This window comes from Anser cygnoides, chromosome 3, assembly GCF_040182565.1.
Source record: "Anser cygnoides isolate HZ-2024a breed goose chromosome 3, Taihu_goose_T2T_genome, whole genome shotgun sequence".
NCBI lineage: Eukaryota > Metazoa > Chordata > Aves > Anseriformes > Anatidae > Anser > Anser cygnoides.
In genome coordinates this window covers 16,801,088-16,828,000 of record NC_089875.1, presented here as the reverse complement: position 1 = coordinate 16,828,000, position 26,913 = coordinate 16,801,088, and the positions used below count along the sequence as shown (strand labels likewise).

The 26,913-nt window shown below is 36.5% G+C and overlaps 1 protein-coding gene across 33 annotated transcripts in view; it reads right to left on the bottom strand.

Annotated features, from left to right (window-relative positions):
• NRXN1 (neurexin 1) overlaps positions 1 to 26,913 on the bottom strand; it is a 736,316-nt gene that overhangs the window by 185,556 nt on the left and 523,847 nt on the right. The window contains exon 1 of one of the 33 annotated variants that reach the window (XM_066993563.1): positions 24,364 to 24,382. The exons of the other annotated variants lie outside the window; for them this stretch is intronic. The gene's annotated coding sequence lies outside the window, so the exon portion shown is untranslated. Of the gene's footprint in view, positions 1 to 24,363; positions 24,383 to 26,913 lie in introns of those variants that run through there. 33 annotated transcript variants of the gene reach the window in all.

Sequence of the window (26,913 nt, the reverse complement as noted above, 5' to 3'; positions counted from 1 at the left end):
AACTGAGCACATTTTACAATAATGACCACACAAGGTAAATCAGCAAAATACATCACAGTCAGTGAATGTGCAGCAAATTCCCTTAATGTTAGAAATCTGAACCAAAAAACACTACCAACAACAAAACACAGAAAAGATGTGGCCTTCATTTCCTTGCTCTAAGGATGGATTTCTCTTCCTTCTCATCTCCTCTGTCATTTACATCTGTGTTTAGCGCAAGAAAAACTGTCATATAAGAGCTGGTAGACTGGTAAGGAGATAAAGGTTGGACAGAATACAAACGTGCAACAGGCACAATAGGTAAGTCCTTGAAGAGTGCATAGAGTCAGCTGCCATGTCTTCCAGCTGCTCACTTGGCTGACCATATCCAGCTACCAGAGATGACAAAAGCATGGAAATGGAAAAACAAACTAACAAACAACCAAAAAAAACCAACAAAACCCACAAACAGCAAGGTCACAATCAAAAACATGGTTACATTTGACTGTTTCCTATGGAAGCTTTCACTGGTATAAAAAAAAAATTAGCCTCAAAATATCAAAGGAATACATGGCATAAAAGGAAAACCAATATATGATAACTAATTATCAAATAATGCTGTATAGTCTCTATAAAGAGAGACCCATACAGACTCGTATCAGGTTTTATTTAAAATTCATGAACTGTCAGTATACTTCCTTGCAGCAAAGATATGGGATGTCAACAATAGCAACCTTCTGTACAAGAAAAACAAAGCAATGCTATCTGCAGACCAACTGAGGCTCAAAGCATAATTGTATAAACTGTGCAGGCATTATTCCAAGTCCATAGGAAAGAAAGGTGCTGCAATCACATAGCAACTAATACTGGGTGCTCAAAGGCTGCCATCACAACGGGGTTTGTCCAGCATCACACCTGATAATGTATATATGCTGATAAACTGACAGAAGGAATTTTGTGCGTTTTACTACGTTGTATAACTTAAAGATGTATGTAGAAGCACCTTCCAAAGCAACGACTAGAAAGACATCCTACACGGCTGCATCTGAGCCAGGAGCAGCTTGGATTGATGGCAACACAGCTGCTCAGTCTGCTTCTCCTGACACTCACTCTTGGAGCAGCAAGAACCTACTCCATATCCAGCTTTCATAGGGTCTGGGATGATCAGGCAAAAGCATCATTTGATTTCAATGGAACAAGTGTGTGAATATACAGAATGTGATGATGCACATTCAGAGAAGACAAAATCAGGCTAATAGTACCAGTCACTTCAGAAGAAGTGTTGAAAACATAACTTTAAGACACTTCTGAGGAATCCAAATCCAATGTCAAGAAAGACTTTTTGGGAAGATTTGGTTTTCTATTATTAATCAGTTACAGCAAGAAAGGTTCAAACACACACAGTTATTGAGCTGGATAGTCTGTTTTCTAAGATAAGGAACAAAATGCACTCCTTACATAGCCCTCATTTTTGAGATATAAGGCGGAATGGATGGCTCCCATGTTTCCAGGCTCTGCATCAGCCACATAACACAGCCAAAGTTAAGAACCCATGAAGAATATCACCAACAAGGAGTCTATGAAAAGCCATGATAACAAAGCTGTGTGTGAAACATGCTTCCTCAATTAAACATGGAATCCTGGCATCACTGAAAACAGTGGGAGTTCTGCTGTTAATTTCAAATGAGGAAGTATTTTATCTTTTTCTTATAATTATAATGTGGAAGTCCTCAATGAAGTATGAAAGAATGCAGTGCTTAGCAATATTTTATATAAATTGAGTTATCATGCTGCATGACTCTAAGGAAATAAAAGCTTTTATCCTGTTTATATAATGCTTTACTCCTAAATGCCATAAAGCTTACTCTAAATCAACTTACGCAAAATTTTAGAAGTTACAATTTACAGCTGAAAAGTGATCCCTTAAAGAGATATCTACGGGAATTAAAAAATATATATGATTGAAGCTTATTACTTTTATTATTAGAATTACAGCTACAGGGACGGATATTTGTTAAGAGCATCTGCTTCTCATATGACACAACAGATTATGAGTTGGCAACTGAAACACTGATGTTAATTGCAAACATTTATTATACTCCCAGGTTTTACATTTAGCAGCTGTCAATGTTACCGACAACTATAACAGAAGTCAGAAAAAAACAGAATAGTCACTTGCCAGAAGGGCAGCTGGTGCTTGATTTTCTTCTTATTGTTGCTTATTTACTTTTAAAGTTTATTTAAGAACATTCTTTACCTAACTAAAAGAAACTTCTTAGTAGATGTATTCAAAAATATTATGTTAAAGAACACATATTACCTTCAAACTCTGATTTCTTTCATTGTTTTTCAACTTTAGTGAAGCTAGATTGCAGAGAGATCAAAATTTAATAGGCTATCCATTCAACAGTACTCCAAACTAACTCTGAAAAAAAAAAAATATAATCTAGAACTCTGTAGTTACTTAACCTAAATATTATCAGAAAAAAACAACAAACTCAAATGCTTCAACCTAAAAATATGGTAACAAACTGATGCTGTCACAGTAGTGTCAGCATTTACTTTTAAAAATCATATTTACATGGATTTATAAGTTGAGATATGGCTAAACTAATAATCTTTACCCTGAACAGAGCTGCAGCAGTTGTCAAGACTTGTTCTTAACAGTACATCTCAAAGTGAAAGAGAGAGACCATCCCACAGAAACAATTCTACTTTATTGGAGTGAATATGCTCTTTGTCTACCTGTCTCATCCACCACTACACCTATAACTACAGTAGCTAATAGTTTGAATACAAATTAAATTTCAGTGCCAACATGCAACCACTTTTTAAGCTACAATGTTTGAGGAGTCAGATATACTGTGTTAATGGCAGACACTTAGCCAACAAAAGCCTTTTTTACAGAAGGGCAATCTATTAATCTCCAACTCCTCAGATCCAACCAAAGCAACTGCAGTAGTGGTAAGGAATCTGTTGCATTTCACTAGCTCCCTCCCTAGGTTTCCTGCTAGTGCTTGCAAGAACCTCTCCCCCTCCAAGTGCCTCTTCAAAAGCAATTGTAGAGGAAAAAGACCATGATATTACACTTATCTGATAGGACAGAAGGGAAGTTTTTTCTCTTATCACACACATCTGGATCCTTACATTCTCAAAGCTATGCTGAAGACCCTTCATTGCCAAGAACAGAACATGCTGTACTGCAACAGAGGACAAGGACAAGAAAATTTAAATGATCAAACGATGCTCTCTCACTCATATTCATCACAGTTGTCTCTGTTAGAGCATGTAGCTTTCTTCCTTTTCCATGTCTATCCAGCTAGTGAGAAAATGCACCAAAAAACTGTCTTTGTTCTGTACTCATCAGCAACTTCTGCAGGAGAAGGGAACAAAGAGCAATTCTCTCCATTTTCATTGACTATCCACAGAAAGCTACACCTCCAGAAAGCTGCTTATATAAACTTCATGAAAAAACGTGAGGGTGAATGATCATCTCATGGAAACTAAACAAAGTGTTTCAAGTTGCTGGTTGACTATAGTCTCCAGGAGCTACTAAAAGAGTATCTACTACATCTACTAAAGATGTCTCACTTGCTGGTAGCTGGAAAAGTAAACAAACAAACAAGAAGGCGTTCCATGTCAGTGATGGGATTTCCCAGGATGGAAGAAGCAGGATATCCTCCCAGGCAGATCTGTCCAACTGTCCTGTGTCAGAAGGACAGTTGGGGATGGGGAGATGTTTACACAGCCGTATCCTTTTCTGAGTTGTGCTTTTTTACTCTGTTTTGATTTTTTGTTTAATTCCCTCCAATATCGTAAACTTACTATTATTTAAAACTTTGAAAACATAATCCTATGTAAAGTGAGATGTGTCTTACAGCATCTTTTAAGCCTTAATCCTTAAATCAGTCTTTGATATTGTGATTATGCACTAGTTAAATAGAGCCTGAAGAGATTTTCTACTTCTTTACATATCTTTTCCCATAAGGGCTATTTGTCTTAACAATTTCTGCTTGTTTTTTTGTGTTTTTGTTTGCTCTCTTTTGTTCTTTTCCTCTCTGCACAATGAATTTTTATTATACTTTTGATATTTCTCAACAGCTTTCTTGTATAACATATCAACGCATCAGACAAAAAAAAAAAAGATACACAACTTATTATAAGGTGATAATCTGCCTGTGTTAGGTGGGCCAGAACAACTTGTCACCCTGGGTTGCAGTTTTTTCCCACTGATACAAATGCATCCTGGATGATATGACACAGAGTGCAGAATCCCAAACTTTCTTGCCATTATTTACAATTGTGTTTGATTGGTGTAATGCTTTTCTTTTAGACTACATCAGGCAACAGCACGTGGCATTTTACGCATGGCTTATTACATTCCTTGTGAATGAACACTTTTAGGAACCTTTCATTGCACTGGCTTATTTCAGACTTTAAAACTAGATCTCTATTTTTTTCCAGAGCTTACATTGCCTGCAGTGACAATAATTATAAGAAGCTAGTGAAATTTATTGTTGCTTTCCTCACACTTATTATTTGCCCCAAATCTGGAGAACAGAAAGCTGAGAGATATTACATTCTTTCAGTGAATCCTGTACTTTTCATCTGCAAATATGCCAAGGTCATTTGTGTTTAATCTTGGATGTCTACTAAATTTGACAGAAGTACTTGCAAGCAGAAACAGTCTAAAAGAAACCCAAAGCTTCCTAAGTGTGCCTTTTGTGTGGAGATTTTATTGCATCAAATGAATTTGGATTTTCAAAGCATACAGGCTCTTCATTTGTACTGTAGGAACAAAACTGACCTGCTGACTGAAGACCCTCTCACACATCACATCTCAATACCAGAGGTATCTTCTGTACAGAAACAGTTCAGTTGTTAGAGCATAAGACAACATAAAAGCTATTGAAATAGCTAAACAACAAGATAGGGAGAAGTCTTCAGACCAAATTCAGAAAATATTTTCAAATAAAACATTTCTTCAATTCTACAATCAAAAGCCTTTTTGTTTCAGTAAACCATGGACTAAGAGGCTCAAGAATATAACCTCATGGAAGCAACCTTTGTTACTAAAATACTTGCTTCTTCTACAGATTCCCTGCTCTGACATTGTAGAAAGCTTTCACAAAACTGAATGAAGATTCTGTAATTTAGCCCCTGAACAAGCTTAGTAATACGAACTGCTACACATTCCAGTTCTTTTGTATTTACATAATCTTCTCTGAAGACTTCACAGGGAAATTAGCAGATACTTAGTTTGGGTCTTAAAATATTGCTAGTGTATAGGTACATATGGTTTACACAAGAATAAAAACAAATAAAGACACTTATTCAGGACGTACTTCAGGCTTAGTGTCTCAAGTGTTTACTGTATGTTTTTATTGAAAGATTGATTTCCTTTCGTTTCTGTGTACTTTTTTTCTTTTGTACAATCAAGAGGTACTGACATAAAAAGAACAATTTGCCCAGAAACTGCAGGATTGAGATGAGACACAACTGAGCATCTTTGCACTGTGGAGAGCATAGCATGCACAGCTGGGGAAAAGGAAAAACTCCATTCAAATTCCACACCATTCTCCCACTGATATAATGAGCTTAGTGAGGCAAATTTCTCTCTCTCGTTTTTTTTTTTTTTTTTTTTTAAATTTGGTGTCCTATGGAAGGGATGGTCCAAGATAGAGATATTATTTTCTCAGTTTCAAAGAATACCAGGAAGAAACATCATTGTGAGTTCAAGTTACTTCAGTGCTACAGTTAATCATAGAATCATCTCTGAAAAGACCTTCAAGATCATTAAGTCCAACCACCAGCCCAACCTACCGAGTTCTATCACTAAAGCATGTCCACTAGTGCCACATCCACATGTTTCTTAAATACCTCCAGGGATGGCAACTCCACCACTTCACTAGGCTGCTCATTACAGAACTTGACCACCATCTCCATAAAGAAATTCTTCCTAATATCCAACCTAAATCTCTCCCCTAGTGCAACTTGAGACCATTTTCTCCGATAGTGTTTGCCTCTCAGTAGTATTCCACTAACATCAGAATCTCTCACATATGCTTTGGAGGTTAATTAGTTGACGTTCACACTGTTGTTTGTTTTTTTAATAACACTTTAGGTAATTTCGTAATTTCTTGCAGTGATCTCAATAGGCATCAAAAATCGAACATCTTAGCATGCAAATAAAAATTTTACATCTGTGTCCTGCGAGAAATCATAATTCTAGCCTTTGTCCCCTCTTTGGATCTACACCAGAGGATAGAAACCTCCTTGCAGAAGGAATAGCTTCCAATATTTCAGTTCAGAGGAAAGTTGCAGTTGTCCGGCATTAATCAGTAACCGCCTAAGCTCTCAGTGTACTTTGCAGCATATACACGCAAGAATTTCTACATGTTATTTTTAACATATAATTTTGACACCAAGCATTCATACAGTTTGTTTCTAGCCTGGCCAAACATATTGCAATGTAAAAGTAATTTTTACTTTATGATGAAGGAAATACTGCGTTCAGGGCATAATGGCACATTACTTATAAAAGTACAACACATTATTACAACCATTAGTTATGAAATAGAGTTTCTTGCATGGATAATCTGAAGTTACTCCCTTTTTAGTAACTAAAATGTCAAAGTTTATAAAGTATGAAACATTACAGAAAATACTGAATGTGGTATTTTTTGGTGTAACTACTAAAATACTTTTATTTACATACAATTTTATTTTTAGTTCAGTGTCTTAAAGGTATTCAAATTGCACAGGAAACTGCAAATATATTCACAGACTGCACAGTAACGATAGAATTTTTCTTGACTGCTCTGAACTAGTTACACAATAATTCAGTTTGCAAGCAGTGTCAAATCACTTTACCTTCCCATATTTTGTTGTCTCATGAAAAATACTAGAAAAGTAACCTGATTTCTTTTTCCTGCCTCACGTTTGCTAAGTTATGCTCCCACCACAGCCACTAAGAGTTCCTAAAAACCAGAAAAAAATAGACTATAACAATTCCTAGAAACATGATTCAATTCACTAATCATGTAAATTACATGTAATAAGAAAAAGTACATGTCCAATTACTGAGTGGATACTGTAAGAATATGCTGAAAATGTCTTCGTTTATTAATTTTTCATGGGAGTGTTTTGACTTTGGATTTCAGTAGCCTACAAAAAAACAGATCAATTACAGTGCTGAAGTAAACACACATATGCCTTCTGCTTAAATCCTGTCTATTCCTCAGCAAGGAATATGACTCTACATGCCTCTGCTTTATTCAGAGGACATCAGCCAAGATGCAGACAGGCCAAAGAAGATGTGCATTCCCCATTTGTCCAAGATATTTCTCAATGAACCTTCACCGCACAGAAGACCACAGGTTTGGATGATGGCCACCTATCACAATATGTCCCTTGAACTATTTTTCTTCCTGCATAGTTGCTCTGTCTGCTTCAGTCTTTCATGAGACCGCTGCATACTCCAGACTTTGCCTTACAATCCCCAGGAGCAACATGACAGATTTCTGAAGAACTGCACAACTGTATCAGTGACCACACAAGCTTTTTTTTTTTTTCCTCCCCCCCACCCCACACGCTTTGTCCAAACTGACCATTTAGTGACAGCAATCTATCAAAACAGCATAAGAGTTTCGGAGGTTAGGTGTTTTACAGAGGATGTCCCAAGGAAGGTTCTACATCCACCTCTGCCACATGTCCCATGACAAGCCTGGGAAGGAAATCTTTGTCACCGTCTGTGCTCTAGCTTGTGTATGAATGTTTGTCACTTCCATACCAGTGTAGCAAATAGCTCAAAATCTCAAAAATGAGCAAGAGGTGTTACCTCATGTAAAAGAGATCTCACAGCAATCTACCGGAGAGGAGAACACCCCACCATAGCACTGTCTGCCAGCACAGAACTCACCTCACCATGTTTCCTGACTTTTCTAACTTATTTCCTTTTAAAAATAAAGTGACTTGTCCCAGTTCATAGAAGCAGAAGGATGACCATAGAAGGATGCAGCATGCCAATATTTTGAAGCATCTACGAAATACATCATCAAACGATGACTATTTTTTTCTGCATGGTTCCCTTTCACTGTACGTTTTAGATGTATGCATTTTACCCATAGAAAAAGTGGGCTGTGTTTGTTGATTGACTGCTTATTCAAATTTTCCCCACTTCCTGTACATCTGCTGCACATGCCTGAGAAGCCCTCGCTAGCTTTTCAATACCCACAGTACACCAACACGCTGACTAACAACACATGAAAGATTTCTACCAAATTTCTGCATAAAAAAAATGCAACATGATTTTTTTCCTCTTCAGAACAAATCTGCAACAAGAATTATTTAATACAAGCCAATTGCTCACTTTGAAGGATTTTTTGCTACTGTATCTCTTCCTAAGAAATTGACATCAAATTACTTACTTTCAAGTAATGTTTCACCAAGATTTCTTGGCCAATTTTTTCTACATTGTACGCTCTTAATTGAGTCTGGCCCTAATCCTAAAAGCCACTTAACTTGCCAGCTGCTAATTGCTATGTACAACTCAAATCCTGTCACTTATTGGTACATTTTTTCTTATGAACGAATTGCTGAATCAAACATTTTAGTAATAATATAACATGAAGGCCAAAAGAAGAGGACCTTTGAAGTTCCGTACACTGAGATCTCTCTCTATTTAGGGAAATTCAAGATTTTCTAAATAATATTGCAGAAGAAGCAGCAGATGGAGGGAATCATTTCTACCAGTTGGAGAAAGGCATGCGTGAAACTATTGTGGAAATAAACTTATCTGGGAGCATAACATCTCTACGTATTTTGTCTACGAAAGAAGTTTGATCTCTAGACAGGGCCTTACTTTAAGGGCTATGATAGGTAAAAGTTTTAATATACAGCTTGTGTGTGATACCAGGCAAAATCTGATTCTCTATCTGAATCAAGGAATTCTTATTGATCATATTTACTCCTACATTTAGTGTCTTTTTTAGTGTCTTTTAACTGTTTAGACTGTGAACTGCTGGATGCCTCTCTTGGTGTTATGATGAAAGAAATCACAAAATAGTCATCACCAAAATTATTGAGAATTTTATGTTAAAAAAGTACACAAAATTATGTGTCCACATACATACAAAAAAACAGGCAGCAAATCTTAATTCTTACATTAATGTGTAAGCGCACTACCTGTCAGAGTTTCAGGCAGATTTTATAATGAAGAGTCTTGCTCAGGACTGCATATACTTCCCTCTACATACATAATTAAAGTTCCTCCTATTTTTACATCCCATAAATATTCACTGAAGCAAGAGGGAAAACGGAACATTCTTCTCCTACGATGCTGATGGGACCAAGCAGAACTTCATCAGGAATGACTTCAAAGATCAGTTTCTCATGTCAAGAAACAAATTTAAATGATCTTTTGAGAGCCTACTGTTAGCAACTGCACTCTTAAATCATGCATCATTTTTGACTGCTCAAAATACAAGCAAACTGCAGTTTTATTAGAACATTTCAATTACTGTAGTCCTTTTTATTCCTTGTTTGTTAAAAGGGACTTTCCTTTTTAGAATACACTTTTGCATTTGCTATCAGCAATGAAGTCATGTTCAGAAAACAGTTTATTAGACTCCTTCAGTATTCTGTGCTGTCCCAGAGCATGCAAATTAACTGTAAACTCTAAAAAACTTGGCAAGTTTGTCTCACAGAAAGTGTAATAACTACCATTGGTCTTCTGTGCTGGTAGGAGTGCGCTTTGCCTCAATAAGAGGATTTGAATTTAATCCCATATCTGAATCTTATGAAACATTAGTGTCACTTGATCTTTGTTAGAGTTTAAAACATTCTCGTTACCACAATACCTGCAAAACATTGCAAGACATATGTTAACTGTAGACTCATTCTGACCACCTGTCAAAAACCTTAAGCAAAACATGTCAGAAAGTAAGCTGCTGCTGCTCATAAAAATAATTACCCAAAATCATTTACCTTACACTGACACAAAATTCTCATAAGAATGCTTTGGTAAGGATGATATCAGTCAACAGAATAAAATAGACTAATCCTAGCCTGGAGAAAAATCTGCTGAAATACATACATTGTTGGTATGGGTCCCCTGCACCAACCATTCCTGTCTACAAATCTGCTGTTCTTGAGCTGCATTACTTACTAATGCAGGTGTAGCTGATATGTCAAACAGGGACTATGCACTGATACTGAACACAGCATCACTCCAGCCAAATCCCCACCGGTCTACAGTTGATGAGGAGAGTAAATCTGCAATCTAAGTCAAAACTGTTCATACAACTTAAGTTTGGACAAGGCCATGTGTCTGGGAGTCAGGGAGTTCCTACTAAATCTGTCAGAGGCTGTGACCTTGTAGAGACAAGTCAGGCTCTGCTGGGACTCACCACTGCACGTATCACAACGCATACTGTTCTCCTGCAACACTGACTTGAACTGAGCCCATTTTCTATTCCACAACATTTCCTCCTGAGTTTTCTCATCAATAAATAAACATACATGCTGTCACCACAGATGCTCTAAATCTACCTAACCTTTCATTATCTTACAGCCACACACACCCTCCCTACCCCAAAAACTACACCAGTGGCAGAACAAACACTGATGGAACGAAGTTATTTTCTGTGTCCAAACACTAGCTGTTTGCATATTAATAGTTAAAAATCTCTCAGCATTGCCACCATAAATCTCTGTTTCAAGTGTTGAAACATACAAATTCATAAATGCAGTATAAAAAACAAAACAAACAAACAAAAAAACATGAATTAGTAGGTGCAGAGAAAGCCAGAGAAATATCTCTGAAGAAAAAACTTTCAGACCCTGCTCAAGTTAAAGTTTGATTCATTAGTTAGATAAAATAGTAAAAACTGAAACCAGCCTGACACATCATTAGTTTGACAATGAGAACACGTATAAGAAATCTGGGAGAATTTGGATTATTCATCAGAGTAAAACAGAAGAAAAACTCGAGCCTTTGTCTGCTATATGCCAGGTGACTGACTAAACTCCAAGTCTATCAGCTGTTTGACAGGACAAGGATCTGTTCCTTCATTAGCATCAACCAGAAATTGCACCCTCTACTTGAGCAACACACACCATGCAGGTGTAGACAACACCTGTACATTCCCAGGATAAATTCTGACTTCAGCAAGTTTGGTGTAGCCACATAGAAACCTAAGCGAGGAAGTCATTTGAGAGCAACCTGCATTTCAGCCCCTTTCTGCTGGGCTTGCCAAAAACCATTGGAAACATGAGTGCCTGCATTTTTTCAATGGAAGGAAGGCTACTGTGAGTTGTGCTCACCAGGAAAGTTCTCTCCATATTGTGAGAACAACTACGTGAGTAGTTCTGAGCAAACTATTTTAAAACAGCTTTTTGGCCACTTATCTTTTGATTTCAAATTTAAGCCAAGTAATAAAGCACCTAGCATGAAAACAACTATATGTAAAATAATCTGATATGCGCAGTTTGCATGCATTAAAACACCAGCTCTAAGACTCTTACTTCCTAACTCAGTTAAAATCGAAGTAAACCAGTATACTTCATATGTTTCTACCCAGCTCCGAAGTATCACTACAAAGCACTGAAGTTTTCAAAACCATAAATAAGACAGGATACTTCCCCTGAAAATAAGACTCAAATTGAATAGAAATGGACAAAATTCATATGCATTAACTAATTACTTAACCAGCAGGGGACACAGCTACAGAGGTCCTTCAACTCTGGCCACATGATTACCAACTTCTTTCTTCACCAGAATTTATTCCCTTCCACATATCCTAATTCCTTCCATCAGCTATATCAACATACTCGACAAGAAAACCAAGTATGGGCCTCCTCTTACTCATTTTTCCTAAAAAAGATCTACTGTTTTATGTACTGTTTTCCTAATTGTTCACTGAGCATGTAACAATTTCCAAAGCATTTTGTATGGCCTTCAAATGTTTATTCACAAGGAACATCTGCTATATGCCCACAAAAATCATCTAATCCAAGTTGATCATACAGCAGTGTACAATAACTGATATTACAGATTCATTTATTCACATACTTAAAAAGCTGTACACTTCTATTCGTTTACATACATTATGTTCTCATTTTTTTTAATTCTGTCTCACCATTATTGCTTGCTATATGCAGGTATAGGGCATTTTTGAAATTCAGACTATGATTTTCAAAATACTTTTATCAGGAAGGGTGACTAGGGCTCTCATGGGCATAAATCCCTTTAGTATCAACAGCTCCCAGATTTGTGACAGCAAGACTTTTAAAGAGACCACCAACAAAAATTAAGTTGTGACTCATTGAAAGCCTTTGCATCCCTGAAAATCTCCAAAGGCCACTTCAGAAAAACAAAATATAACCTCCTCAGACACTTAGGCAGCTTTCTGGAAAGCACATGCCTCATCTCTATGTTCCTTTTCATTTTATACCTTTATAACCTTTTCAAAAACAGGACAGTAGCCTTAGCCTTTTTATTACTTATATTAAAATTACTAGTGAATGAGTCATTCCCCTAAATGAAGGCACTTTGTTTCAGTTTCTGCTTTGTTTTTGCAAAAAATGGTTGTGGGAAAGTACAAATATTTAGAAGTTAATGACAATTCTAAAGATAATAACAGAAATAGATCTCAAACATAATAACTAAGACAGAAATAAAATAAGTAACAATGGTGTGACACTTACTTGAGCAAGTATGCCTGTTTCAACAGGAATTAACTCAAGATGCTTACTTATACAAATAGTCCAGTAGCAATATGAGCTCACTTCTGCAAACATGCTCATATGCAATGTTTACTTATCCTAAATGTAAGGAGAATTTGGATCTACAAAATTAAATAAACTGATTTTATAACTGTTACATGAGTATCAATTTATTTTCTATAACACATAACAGCTATGGTAATACAGAGTCAAACTTCCATGGCAATTTCTGTGTGCCTTGGTCAGAAATGTTATCGTAATTACTAGGGAAAAGAAAAAAATGCCTTTTTTTTAATTATTATTTTTTATCTGGATGAATTCTTTTAGTGAATCCACTGAAATGTAATACTATAATTCACAGCTGCAGTGATAATGACTAGAGAAAGAGGAAACCATTAAGAGACAGCCTTTCTACTGTTGAATGTTACTAATAATCCCACTATCTCATTTTTATGACTGCATATTTTATGAATGATAATCCACTCATTACATATTGCTATAAATATTTTGGTTTAGCAACAGAAATATGCATCAATAAAGAATACAATCTAGAAGCTTTTCTTCTAATGCAGAAAGTCTACTAAAGTATATCACAGCAATATATCACTGGATCCAAGCACTGGGGAACTCTATGAACTATTATTTTTAGCTGGAAGAACTTCATAGATAATTAATATTCTTTCTGCAGTTATAAGCCAATTTGGTCAGGTGCTTGAAATCACACTGAATCTGCCTCATTAATTTGCCTCCCTGCTGCACAATATAGCCTTCCAACATAATAATATTCTTATGGCTAGCATAGCTTTGACCCGCAATGAGAACATGGTAATTTTTGCATCTGAGCGCTACACATAATACTGTATATTGACCAACTTTTGCTATCATTCAAGCTATTACAATCACAGGTGGACACAATCCAAGCTACTTAAGAAATGCGGATGTACCATAAAACCACTGAATTTTAGAAGGTATTTTAACCCATTTGAAACTACTGCCTTTTTTCCAACCCCCCATCTTCATATATGTCAAGTCTATCTGCAATTTTCGAGATTCAAGGCATCAGGGACTCTTAGTCACCTCTGCAATGACCTAAGGCAGATGTCCATCTTTCTTTCTGGAATAGCAAACTTTTATTTATCGTTCTTAGTTAGTGTTCACTGTCTTAGTCTCTTTGTAAACCCATGTTCAAAATTACCTAGTAGTTTGGTACAAGCTAGGCTAGGTGTGATCCCCAAAAGAAATTAGAAGAGATGCATAGCTGGTGGGGTAGAACTGTTTTATGCAGCTGAATTTGTGTAATGAATTAGCTTACAACTGTTGCTAAGCTTCACAAACATAAACTAATACTTCAATGTGGAATGCACTGTGGGATTTCTGCTCTTATTAGTGTGTGCTGCTTTATCACAAGATATTCAGCATCCTAGCTGGCACAGAAAGAAAAGATTTTGCCATACTGAAAAGAAGAAAACAAGGAAAGCTGATTTGGGCTTAGGATTTTTTGATAGGATTTCTGAATCTTCGGACTGTTTTGTAAGCACAAGTAACAAAGCCATTATTTCTTATTGATTCATCCTCGATGTCCTTCATTCCCTCCCATGTCAACAGGTCCCACCATTCTGTACTCCAGCAGCATCTCAAAACATTTTCTTTCTCTGTTTTTCCTATTGTCTTACGTCCTGCCATATCAATAAAAGACAGCAGATGTCTTCCCTATACTGAAGTTGTGCACAAGCTGACCAGAAGGCCAAAATGTTCAAATGCTGACAGACCATTCAGCTACCGCCAAACAGAATGGATAATATCTGAGTTTTCCTTACCTTTCTACCAGTGTCTCACTCTATTACAGAGTTGACGATTTTCACCAAAAAAAAAAAAAAAAAGGAAAAAGGCAAGAATTTACTACTGTTGACACCTTAGACTTCTGCTACATTAATCTAAAACAGGGTTCCTGTCTAAACAAAAAAACAAACAACAAAATCAAAACAAAAAACAACCCCAAAACATAAAAACTACTCACATTCTTGAGTTTACACGCTAATGTGACCTCTCAAAGCTCAGAAGCAAAGGTATTCATTTACTGAGCAAGAACAAATCTTTTTAGGGCAGATCATTCAGAAAAATAACGTGTATGAGTAAGAGTAATATCGGCTTCTTATTTATGACCCCACTAGAGCAGTTGCTCTAAAAACACACAACAGCAGTAACAGACAAAATCTCTCCTTATTAATAACCTTTTCTTCTTATACAAATATTTAAGTGTTCTGAAAATTTTATTCTCATTAAAAATGTCTTTTAAAAAAAGTACATCTAAAGATCACCCTTATTTCCAGTAAATCCAAAATACAAGCTTATAATACTTGGCCATTAAAACATTGCTAAAATTTATCATGGAGTTGTTCAAAAGCGGAAGAAAACTTAGCAAGTAGACCTATTTCTTCTTTTAAGAGCTCAGTGCAAAAAAGGTGTCCTGGATTTTCCAGGTAGCTCAGATATAGAAAGAAGGATGTTATTTTTAAGAAAGACATTTGATATATACTTTCTTGGTAGCAGCTTGGCTGAACTGAGAACAAAACAATATCACTTTAGTCTATTAATGCTGTTCAAGCCAATAAACTGACAGAAAAGCACAACAATATTTTCAATTCAGGAAATGCCATAAAGAACTGTCCATTATAAATTTAAGTACTAAGTTCTTCCTTTCTGTTTGGGTTAGTAAAAAAATGGATAGGGATTTTTTTTATTGTTGTTAAAAATAATGATAAAATATGTAGCAGAGAATCTCTGAACAATGCATGAGTCTGTACCATATTAGCCTGAAAGAAGAGCTGACTGTAATATTATTTTTTTTACTTCTTGAAAGCCCTACGCTGTGCCCACAGCTATTCAAAATAAGCAGGAGAAGTACTCCTAGAATATGTAGTTCTGGGGGAGGGATTTGGAAGGAAATTAATTCAGAGCTCTGTCTCTGAAAGTATAGGCCAAATGACTGGTTTGGATTTGTTTGTTTTCCTGAATGATATTATACCCCTTTATTCCAAACTGCATTTAACAGGTAAAAACATCAATTCATTTTCTTCCACTTAAAAACATTCTTACACCTCTTTATGACTCTGCAGTAGAATCCTTCATTAAAGTCTTTGGGAAAAAACAAATATAAACCTTTATGAATAGGGCTTAGAGATCTGATGGCAAATACAACAGCAATATAATGTAGTACCTGAAGGATAAAGTAATAGAGAGAGACTGAACCTTGACAAAAATTAGCAATTAACCATGGATATTATCATAGAAATATAGCAGAAGGGAACTATTTGTAGTTATCTCTTCGAAAAATAAGTGCCCAGTATGTAAAATGTAAGGGGAAAAAGCAAAACAAGTGACAATGGACATACCTTTCAAGTATGATACAAAATAGCAATACAATTATTGCTTAACTTACATTATGTATTCTGGACAACTGCATAATACACATTCAGCATTCTCCCTACAGACCTAAGGAAATTTTATAGTTTATGGGGACATTTCAGGATTACGTGTTAGAGCATTTTCGTCAATCCACAGCCTGTCTGGTCTTTACGGCAACACTGATACATATACAATTCAGCTCCCTGCAAGGAACAGAGCAGAAACACATTGCTTGGCTTAAAAGCACAGTGTCCTCAAATAAGCCCTTCTTCTGCCATGGTAGAAGAGCAAGGGCATTTGCATCCAGCAGCTCAGGATCCACCACTTTATTCATGCTTGTTTGAACTTCTCCAAATCCCAAAAGACCTTGACAGAGCAGAGGTCCAGCACATACTGCTGAAGGACTCTCAAACCTTCCCTTCATACCATATTCATAATAGACCTCACCAATGCCTTCTGACTCAAGAACATCCCTGAGGGGAAAGGAACCTTCATCCTTTCTGCACAAGCAGAACAGGGGCAAAGTATAACCCATCATTTAAACAGGCTGCTGTTTGTGTTTGCGGTAGTTCTGACCCAGATGCTTGCATGCTCATTTGACGGAAATAATGGCTTCATAACTTTTATTTATTTATTTTTTCCCCCAGCAGTATCAGTATTAGATATTCCCCAAACAAACTTATTGCGCAAAGTAGAAATGCCAAAGCATTAAACAAATTAGCTCTGGCAACACAATAAGAACAATAGGGTTAATTTAATCAGCTAAGAATCAGAATAAAAGTTGGACTCTCTCCAGTTCGACCAACAGCTGTTCTAACAGATTGTTTACCATCTTCACTGTGCCCTTGCCTAGATCAACTTTTCTTTGGCTTCTTTACTGATCAAAGAGATGGGGTTTAGCTCTCTAATGAAAAAAAAAAGTCTAACACCTCTAAGCTGCATACGATCTAGGAGAGCTAACCTATGACACAGAGCTCATTCCACCACGTTACTCTGAACTTCCTAGGATTTGAAAAGGCTTTTTCACTGTTGAAAGAAACTTAATAGAGACAAGTTTCAGGGACGTGATAAAATTAATTCCCACCTTTCCACTTCTTGTCATAAATCTCTTGACTTACCAACAGTCTTTCTCCAAGTCTAGGAATTTGTGGTAGTGGAGGGGAGAAAGTACCAAAGCAGAACAGCACACAGCCCCAAGATGCCATGTGTCTACACTGCTGAAAGTGAGAAACTCTAAAGCATCACTGTTTAATAGGTCAGACATTTGTCTATTTTAATGGGCCAGTTGTTTGGTTGTTTTCCAATCAATCCTCAAGAGAGAAAAAAATAAAGAGATCAAACTAACCAGGCTCAACTGCTTGTATCAACTTTGTGAAACTCAATTCTAAGGTGGATTTTGAAAGTTCATGCATTGCTTTTTGCTCACATCTACTGACTTTCCCCTCTAAACTGAAAGGGAAGAACGAAATTTGTTGAATAAAGCAAAAGAGAATATCCCCAGTCAGAAAGAATTCACAAGGATCATTGAGTCCAACTCCTGGCTCCACAAGGAACTACCTAAAATTAAACCGCACGTCTGAGAGTGTTGTCTATATACTTCCCGAACTCTGACAGGCTTGGTGCCATGACCACTTCCCTGGGGAGCTTGTTCCAGTGCCCAACCACACTCTTGGTGAAGAAGCTTTCTCTAATATCCAACCTGAACCTCCTGACTAAGCTTCATGCCTTTCCTTTGGTTCCTATTGCTGGTCACCAGAGAGAAGAGATCAGCGCCTGCGCCTCCACTCCCTCTTGCGAGGAAGCTGTGGACCGACTAAACACTGTCACCCCCCATGTCGATACAAATCATCATCCATTGCTTAAGTTAGATCACTCTGACTGGCACACAACTGAATATTTTTTTTTAAAACTCAACCCCAACTCTAGAAAGTCAGTTGTTTTTGTTTGTTTGTTTTAGTCACTATTTATGACTTTCTAACCAATTTATCTATAGAGATGTAGGAGTGTGAAATTTATATGTAAGTCACCACTATGTATTAAATGCACTAAATGGAAATTCCTTCTCCATTGAGAACTTTATAACTAGGGTAATGAAATTTTTACCAGGTTGTAACTCAGAAGATTACAAGACTGGTAGCACATTACTCCAAAAATCAAATCTGATTAATGTTTAATTGTAGCAATGAGCAGAGGTATTAATTAGGTGTGCTTTCTATGACTCATATATAGCTATTAAAGCAAAAGAAAGAATAATTTGAAAATTAGCATAAATAGAATGGTATAATTGAGTGGTATATTATAATTAAACTGAATGGACCTTGTGAAAATAATAGAAAATGTCATCCAATATATTAATTTTGATATATAATGCAGTTTCAACAAATTTTCTAGCAATCAACTCTGACATCTTCTCCTCAGAATATTTTTTTGCAGAAGCCAAAGGTGTGAATTAAAGATTCATTTGTGTTTTTCAATGAGAATCACAGGACAGATCTTAAAAGAAGTATATCCATTTGGTTCTTATCATACAAGTGAAGAATTCATGCATGTACCCAGAACAAAGAGGATCCCAGCTAAGGCTCTAGATTTGTATATTTAAAAAAAATGTTGCAATTAAACATGAAGCTCAATACATTTTTACCCTGCACTTTGTTTTATTAATGAACGATCCTCAAAGTCACACCAGTGTTAGAAATGTTTCAGAACTGCACTTCTGCAGTGAGAAAGCGCTTTCTGCTAAGTTGTTTACTGAGATGTGGCTAGGCATCTTTTTTTTTTCTGCTAATTCCTCTTCCTACAGCCTTGCCACAACGGTTTTGTTTCCAATATCAGAAGATTCAACTTACAATGAATTCCTTAAAAAAAAAAAAATGAAGTAATATTCAAACAAACAAAAAACAACACACAAACAATAAGCTCCTAGACTTCAAGGCATTCCATAAAAGGTTTAAAACATGATGAAGAGGCAATAATATAGAATAAAATGAATCCACATTTTAATAATCTCATGCTAATTTTATGCCAACATAACAAGCCATGGAGATCTGCTTTTGACATGAGCTACACTTTCTAAATTTATTCTAAGACAGAAACAGGAATTAGCTTCTACTGCTCTGGAATAGCAACAGAAAGTGAAACAAATTCATAATCTTGTGTCTTATGAAGGAAAAACAGAAAAAAGCATTCAACAATGTTTCCTGTCTAGTTCTATTATTTGTATGCAATTTCTTACAATTGCATTTCTTGCACTCATTACAAGGACTAATTTTGTAATAAAAGACAATACAAGTAAATGGTTTTAAGATTTTTAAAAAAATAATTAAAAAGTGAACAGGGCAGTGATGCAACAATAGAAACTTCTTTGGCTTCCTATTTCCATTTAACACTCAGATTAGTATCTTAAACTAAGAAGCTGCATGTTGACCAGCTGACTCTCTGGATTACCTAACTCTAATGCTGGAATCACTTATTTTTCTAATTGTGGACAGAGTTATAATGCAAATTTGTTTCTGTTTTAAATTTACATTTATTAAAAGCTGTAAGTGCTCACACACACAGGTTCTTAATAAAAGATTGCTGTTTTGCATTGAGTATATGTTGAACCAGAAATATCTTGGAAATTAGGAAAAAATATGATGATGCAAGTTTATTGACATTCACCACCAAAAAACATTTTGCATTGTTAAGAAACAATGAGACTTAATATCAGCCATTAAAAGATTCTCCAGTTGGAACCCACAGCTATTTATTTTATATTACTCTGAGTATGTAAGGTGAGGAAAAATTGACCAAATGTTCTGTATGAACAGTGATGTAAGTTTTCTCTGTTTACACTTACACCATCACAAATGTCCTCTTAAATGCAGATAGCCAGTATAAACAAAAAACGACAACTTAGTTCTCTAATGTTAGAATCTTAAACTACTTACATAAGGAATTTGTTATAAACTGGGAATAAAATGGGGACTTGCAGCTGGCTTTTAAGTTATTTATTCTTAAACCATAAAAGTCTTTAAAAAAATCTTTCACATATGTACTAATGTTTCTAATGCATTCATTTTTGGTTAGAATTGCTAAATCTCCTGGAAGTTTTATAACAAATGACTGATACAGAGGATCATTACAATGCTTAAATTTTGCAGAAGGTTTTAATAAATCAAAGAAATATGATACATGATACAGATTTAACATACCTTAGGTGACTGAAATTAGTACTACAAAATACATAATCCTGTTTCACAGCTAGGGAAAATACCCACTACAATGTATCAGACAATGTTTCATCTAACTGCTCTGTCTTTTCCATCACTATGGTGCTTTATCATCACGTCCCTTGTCACTTACCCTGATTTATTGAATTGTGCTACAGAAATGTACTAAATTCTGTGGTATAAAGGGCTTTAGAGAAGTTTTTGGCATTTGTAAATGTACAGTGGGTTCTAGGAAGTGCAAGTATGCCATGTTGCATGTTAAGAGCTGGTGCACTGTGACATTTTTCTTTTTATATGTACCTGATGTTGTGCAACTGTTGCAGTGCTCTCCAAGTTCCTTGCCTCCTGCACTTGTAAGGAATTTTAGAAACAACAATTAGGACTTTACATTTATTTTATCAAGAAATAAACACATTTCTTTCACAAACAATAAATAAAAAAAATAAGAACTTTGGAAAACTATTTCCTTCCCGATGTATAACAACAACAAACTTTTACAGTTTTAGAAATACAGAAAAAAAAAAAAAGATTCACTCACCAAGGCAAGTCAAAAGATGACATTTAAATCTTCAAGCTACAATGTGGGAGTCTGGATAAGCTCCCTATCTGAACTAGGTATGGACTAGGTATGGAAAGAATTGGAATCCCGATTTCTTGAGTCCCTCTGAACTTAACACCAATTGATGAGTGGTGCCAAAGGAGGAGTTCTTTCACCTTCGCTTGTAAATTCTAACTAACCTTTAAAATTTTCCAGCTTCCAGTTTCCGTTGAGAAATGAACTGGAAAAACATTTTCTAACTTACACAATACTTATACCTAGATCAGATGTTTGATCTTTCTCCTGAATCTGATTCCTGGCAGTGAATGGGAACACATGGACAGTAGAGGTTAGTTAGTACACCCAACTATTAAACATGTAACCCTTGCCTTGCATCTAAAAGGGTAAGATTTTGTGGTTTTAAATTGTATTAGATTAAAAAAAAAAAAGTTTGAAAACCTACAAAAAGTTTTTCCTGAGATGGGTGCACACCCTTCAAACAGAAGAAAACCAAACACCAACATATCAGCATTCTACCCTGCACATTTATAATAATTGAGCCAGCCAAATAGTAGACAAAAAGCCTGCTACCTTCCTTAGTAATCAGTTGAGCTGGTTTTATGCCTTAAGAGGCAAAACACTGCTGTCAGTAGGACCAAAGGGACCCTGTAAGGCAAAAGAAATGAATACCAGTTTCTTGCATTTATTGCACAATTTAGCATAGCTTAGAACCACTCAAGCCCACAGAGAAGCCTAGTGGGGTGGGATGGAGGAAAGGCTTTACTGCCTTCTCTACCTCTTGAAGAAGGAATGAGTGCTTCCAGGAATATTCCTCACTTTCTCTGCACTCATCACAGCTAAGTTACTTGCTTGTGGTTAGGAACTCTCTTGCAAGATAAAAATTGCTGAAAAAGCAATTAAAAAAAATACTCCAAAGTATAAACGTGCAAAATTCAGATACAGAAATCAATCTCATTTATAATTTCAAAAAATACTAATGATGCATGGAATGTTTTTGATAACCACTTCATGTGTAGCATGTGTGTGGGAGAACATGATTCACAGAAGACCATTTCTCTGTCTAGATTTTTAACATTTCTCTATGCTATAGGAAAAACACACCAAAAATCTCAAATATTTTCATATTTGAGAAAAGAAGAAACTATTGGGAACCAATTAGGTTTTCCAGCAAACCAGAACTGTTTGCAACCAGTGGCTCTGAGGGTCAAATGTAAATAAATTCGTCATGCACTAGTATTCTCAATATTACACCTGTCTCAGGGGATAGTGAAGATTAATATGTTAATTAGAAATGCTGAACAACACTTCCACTACAAGACAGATAAAATGACCATCCTGACATAGGCACAGCAATGATTTTATTCATTATTTTTTCTTCCAGCTCAATGAAAGGACACATATTACCAGCCTGTATTATTTACATTTTGAGGTAACAGAGTAAATCCATGACCTACCGTTGTGACTGCAGAAGTGCAAAATAGCTGGATGAAGCTGCACAACTGAAGTTGGGGAACAGGGGGATAAAAAGTATAATTAAAGGACAGGGTGACAGAACTAGGGGAGTTTTACCTTCCTCATCGCAAAAGCATGCTCATCTTGTACTGCATGTGGCAAGGAAAAGAGCATAGACCACAATAGCTGTCACTGCAAAATGCTAACCCAAACCCCAAGTCGCTTCATTTTCACTTCACAAGTTTTTAAAGATGCAACATGACTTGTGCTCAGGGCAATACTTTGCCTTCGCGCCAGAGGGAACTCCATAATACATCCTACAGATAAAGGCAAAGGCAGAGATTCAAGATTTAGTCCCAGAGAACAATGGCAAAATGATAAAACCTCATACATGCTTAAAGCGTAGTGAGCTTAAACTAATACGAACCCTAAATTGTGATAGCCATTAATAGCTAAAGGAGATTTTTTAAATCAACATTCTGCTAAAAGCATTAAAAAGCCTTAACATAAATAATTACTAATGTTAACAGACTCATTTTTAGAAAGGAAACAGAAAAGGTTAATGCCAGTGATTTGTGAACTTTTTTTTTAAAATCTTTTAGATAATCCGCATGCGCTATTGTGACAAGAAAACTTAAACCAACATTTCACACCAGCTGCACAGCTATATCTTCAGCCAATGAACTAGCCAAATAGCTCAAAAACCTGAAAAGTAAATTCACATAAATTGTACACTATTCTTGCAACATAATCAATTGAGTTTTGAATTTGGGTTACTTTGGATTTACACCAGGACAGTTTGAATTACCTCACTACTCCCACACAGCCATCAAAGCAAACACTCGCTAACATTTGAGAGGTGGGCGAAGAGGCAAAGTTAGTTACATCACCACCACCCTTTTTTTTTTTTTTTTTTTTTTTTACAAACTGAACAGGAGGCCTGTGCCAGCAGCCAGCGAAGAACACACTAGTAGTCCCTTTGCTTGGAGGGTGAACAGTTCTCAGATGTACGAGTTTAACTTGATTTCTAGACCACTGACTGGCTAGCATTAAACACGAGGGGATGTGGATACAGCAAAGGGAGAGCGGGTTCTGCCTTGTGCTGCTGTAGTCTTATAGCCTGATGACAATAAAACCAACAGATACAAAAAGAAAACACGGAAAAGGGAGAAAGTAAGCTGCTGAAAAGTATCTTTAGAAATGAAAACAAGGAGCCTCACTGTGTTGAGATCTAAACATTCACCTTAAGTCACTCCTGGACCTAAGCCTTCCAGTTAAAAACTGCGAAATAAACAGGACTGTACCACTTAAAGGAACCTCACTACACCCATTACATACTGGCAACAGTAAATACCTGTAGGTAAGTTTAGGAAAAATATACCAACGTATTCTCCGTGGCATTCCTATTACTGATAGGAACATAGTTTGGTCTTGAAAGCATAAATTAACAGGGCCTACCTACATGACTGTGTCCAAGTCTGGGGCCCCCAGAACAAGAAGGATGTTGATCTGTTAGTAAACGGGTCCAGAGAGGGGCTAAAAGTTGATCAGAGGGCTGGAGCATCTCTCCTGTGAAGAAAGGCTGAGAGAGCTGGGGCCGTGCAGCCTGACAAAGAGAAGGTTCAGGGGTGCCCTTATTGTAATGTTAAAGGGGGCTTATAAAAAAGATTGAGAGCAACTTTTTGCTCAATCAGATAATGACAGGTCAAGGGGGAATAGTTTTAAACTAAAAAAGGTGATATTTATATTAGCGGGTGGGAGGTCCTGATAACGCTGTTGCACATTAAACCAACTATTCCTTATGTTATCTTAACAGACTGTTACTATATACTTTTTATACACTTTTTTTTTTTTTTTACATATATATACTTTCAATACATACAACCTGTATATATTAAAAGGCTGTTTTCACATCCAGTCACTCTGTGTCTTCTCATTTATGAAGAAAACAGTGCATTCTTTCACTATATTATTTGGAACAAGATGTTAATTAAACCAGAGTTTCCTTCACTATCTACCTAAATTGCTTACCTCCTTTTCAAAAGATCATCCAAAACTGGACATGCTTCTCCAGCTCAGGTCCCAGCAGACTGAAGAAACAATTAACTTTGCCTTCTCTGTCATTCCACCTGTTGTTAATACATCCCAGACCAATTCCTGTCTTTTCTTGCAGCAAATTGTAATCAGCTGTAACTTCCCAATCTTTTCTGCAGAACTGCTTCTTGGCCACAATTATTCCCCATTTTATAGCTGTGCATTTGATTTTTCCATCTTATGAACAGAGCTCTGTACTTTCCTTTGTAGAAATTCCTCTTCCTGATTTCAGACTATTTCTCCCCTTTATCAAGATTATTTTGAATTTTAATCAGTTCTCCACGGTGCTTGAAACCTCTGTCTCCCCTCCTCCCACACTAGCACAGCTTGTTGTCATCATGCACCCTACTACAGCTGTGACAAGGAGACATGCCTGCATTTCTTGAGTTTGAAAGTGCAGTGAAAAGCAAGAAAAAAAGAAAAGAAAATCAATATCTTAATGATTAAATAATTTAAATACCCAGCAAAACTTTTAAAAAGTAGATTATGAATAGAAACCCAGAGGTCTTAAATATCATTAAACACAGACCTGTGACCACATTTTAGCTCTGGGGAAGTCCCTGCCCTTGAGTTTAGCCCTCAACAATGCCCTAGCTATAACTGTATAACCACATTAATAACGAGTAGAAAGTATAACCAAGGTGTTTTTTTCTGTTTTATGGACCAGGTAATACAGGATGGATCATGTAATTCTTGCAATACTTTCAGACTTGTTCCCATCTTTCTTATATGTTACCTGAAAACAAATACCCAAACCATATTTCCAGGGTTTCATTACCTACTCTGTATTGTACTGATTTTTTTTTTTAGAATAAAGTGTATAGCCATCCTATTTTAGCCTCTAAGTATATACTCAGGTGTTTTTCCAGAGAAGCAATTAGAAGATTGGAAAGTCTCACAAAATGTTCTTATGAATTGATCCACAGAGAGCAAACGACAAAGCAACAAACGACTGCAACATCCCATGGTGCTATTACAGACAAGAGTTATTGCTCACTGAGCAAAATGACTTGCAGACATGTACACAAAATCTTGCAATTAAAAAAAAAAAAAACACAAAAAACAAAAAAACCTTCAAACCACCTCCAAAAAACAACATAGCTTCTATCCCACAAGCAACCTCCGCATGCAGATACACATCAACTGCTAAAAACAAACCATTTTCAAGTCAGAGGCTGACAATTTTACATTAGAATACTCCTTACAGTATCTTTGTTAGGAATTTTGTTGTCGTTCCACTAAAAAGTCAAAAAGACTCTTTCTTTGAAAACAAGCAATACCGAGTCCCTTTGCCCTTTTCTGCTTGCTGAATAACAAATCAAAACACTACAGAAACTTGGGATAACAGGGAAGGCTTTCTGGAAAGGAAATAAAACAAAACCAACTTGTCAAATGGGACTCCCTGCTGCTACATACCATGTGGTGCTCTAGTGAGCTGCATCTGTTCAGCTATTAAACATAGTGGTGAATATGATACCAACAGCAGTGACATTATCAAATATGCTGAGTGGTTATTAAGTCTCTATAGCATAATCTTTTCACTTTTTATTTTAATTGGTAGAAGTTACTGTAAAGTAACTTCATGTATGATAATGCTCTTTGTGCTTGTCCCTAAATGAGAAGGCACTGCTACACAATCCACAGTGAGCCTTAAAAACTCCATCTGCTATGCAAGGAAAAGGCTGGCAACTTTTCCCCCAGGAACTCTGTCGTTCCCTGAAATTCACTGTGTCAGGAAAGAAACCCTGTATGGGGAACTATAAGGCTTCAGGCAGGATAGGAAAAACAAAAACAACAAAAAAAACAATCTGTAGCTTTCAGTGCATAGGCAATAGGCAGTTAAGTCACGAGTCCACCAAGGTTGAGGGCTGAACAGAGAATTACAAGAGACTCCAGCCCCAAAGGGGAGTACGATGAGGTCCTTGAGGCTGTAAGGCTTCAATCCCTCCCTTGAATCCAGAGTGCCTAGGATAAATAGGAGTACCTGACCCAACAGTTCTCTCCCCCGGCAGAAAATGCAGAAAACCAGTCCTGTATGAGTGGCATTTCTTAGACCACAGAGAACATACAATGCTGCAGCAGCAACACAGTTTGCATCTCCACAAGGGAATATCTGGGCTTACATTTGGTCCTTGATTGAGTATATAATATCAGCTATAAATTCTAGCACAAGGAGTTAAAGATGTGTTAGTAGTTTCATGCTGATGCTCTGAAGACTTCTGGATAATTTCAGAGAGAACTGGCAAAACTGACGGACCTCCTTTTTTTTTTTCTTGGCACACCTTATTCAGTGTAAGCTAGGTAATTACCAGAAAACAAGGAATTCATGAGTCGTTCCTTGAGCTAGTATCACCCTCTGGTGCATAAGCATTCTTCAGTGCAAATGGGTTTCATGAACAGAAAGACATTTAAGCTTCCTTAAACACTTAACAGGAGAACTCACCAGTTGTTAGTGCAATTGTTATACTAAGCATAAACCACCAAAAA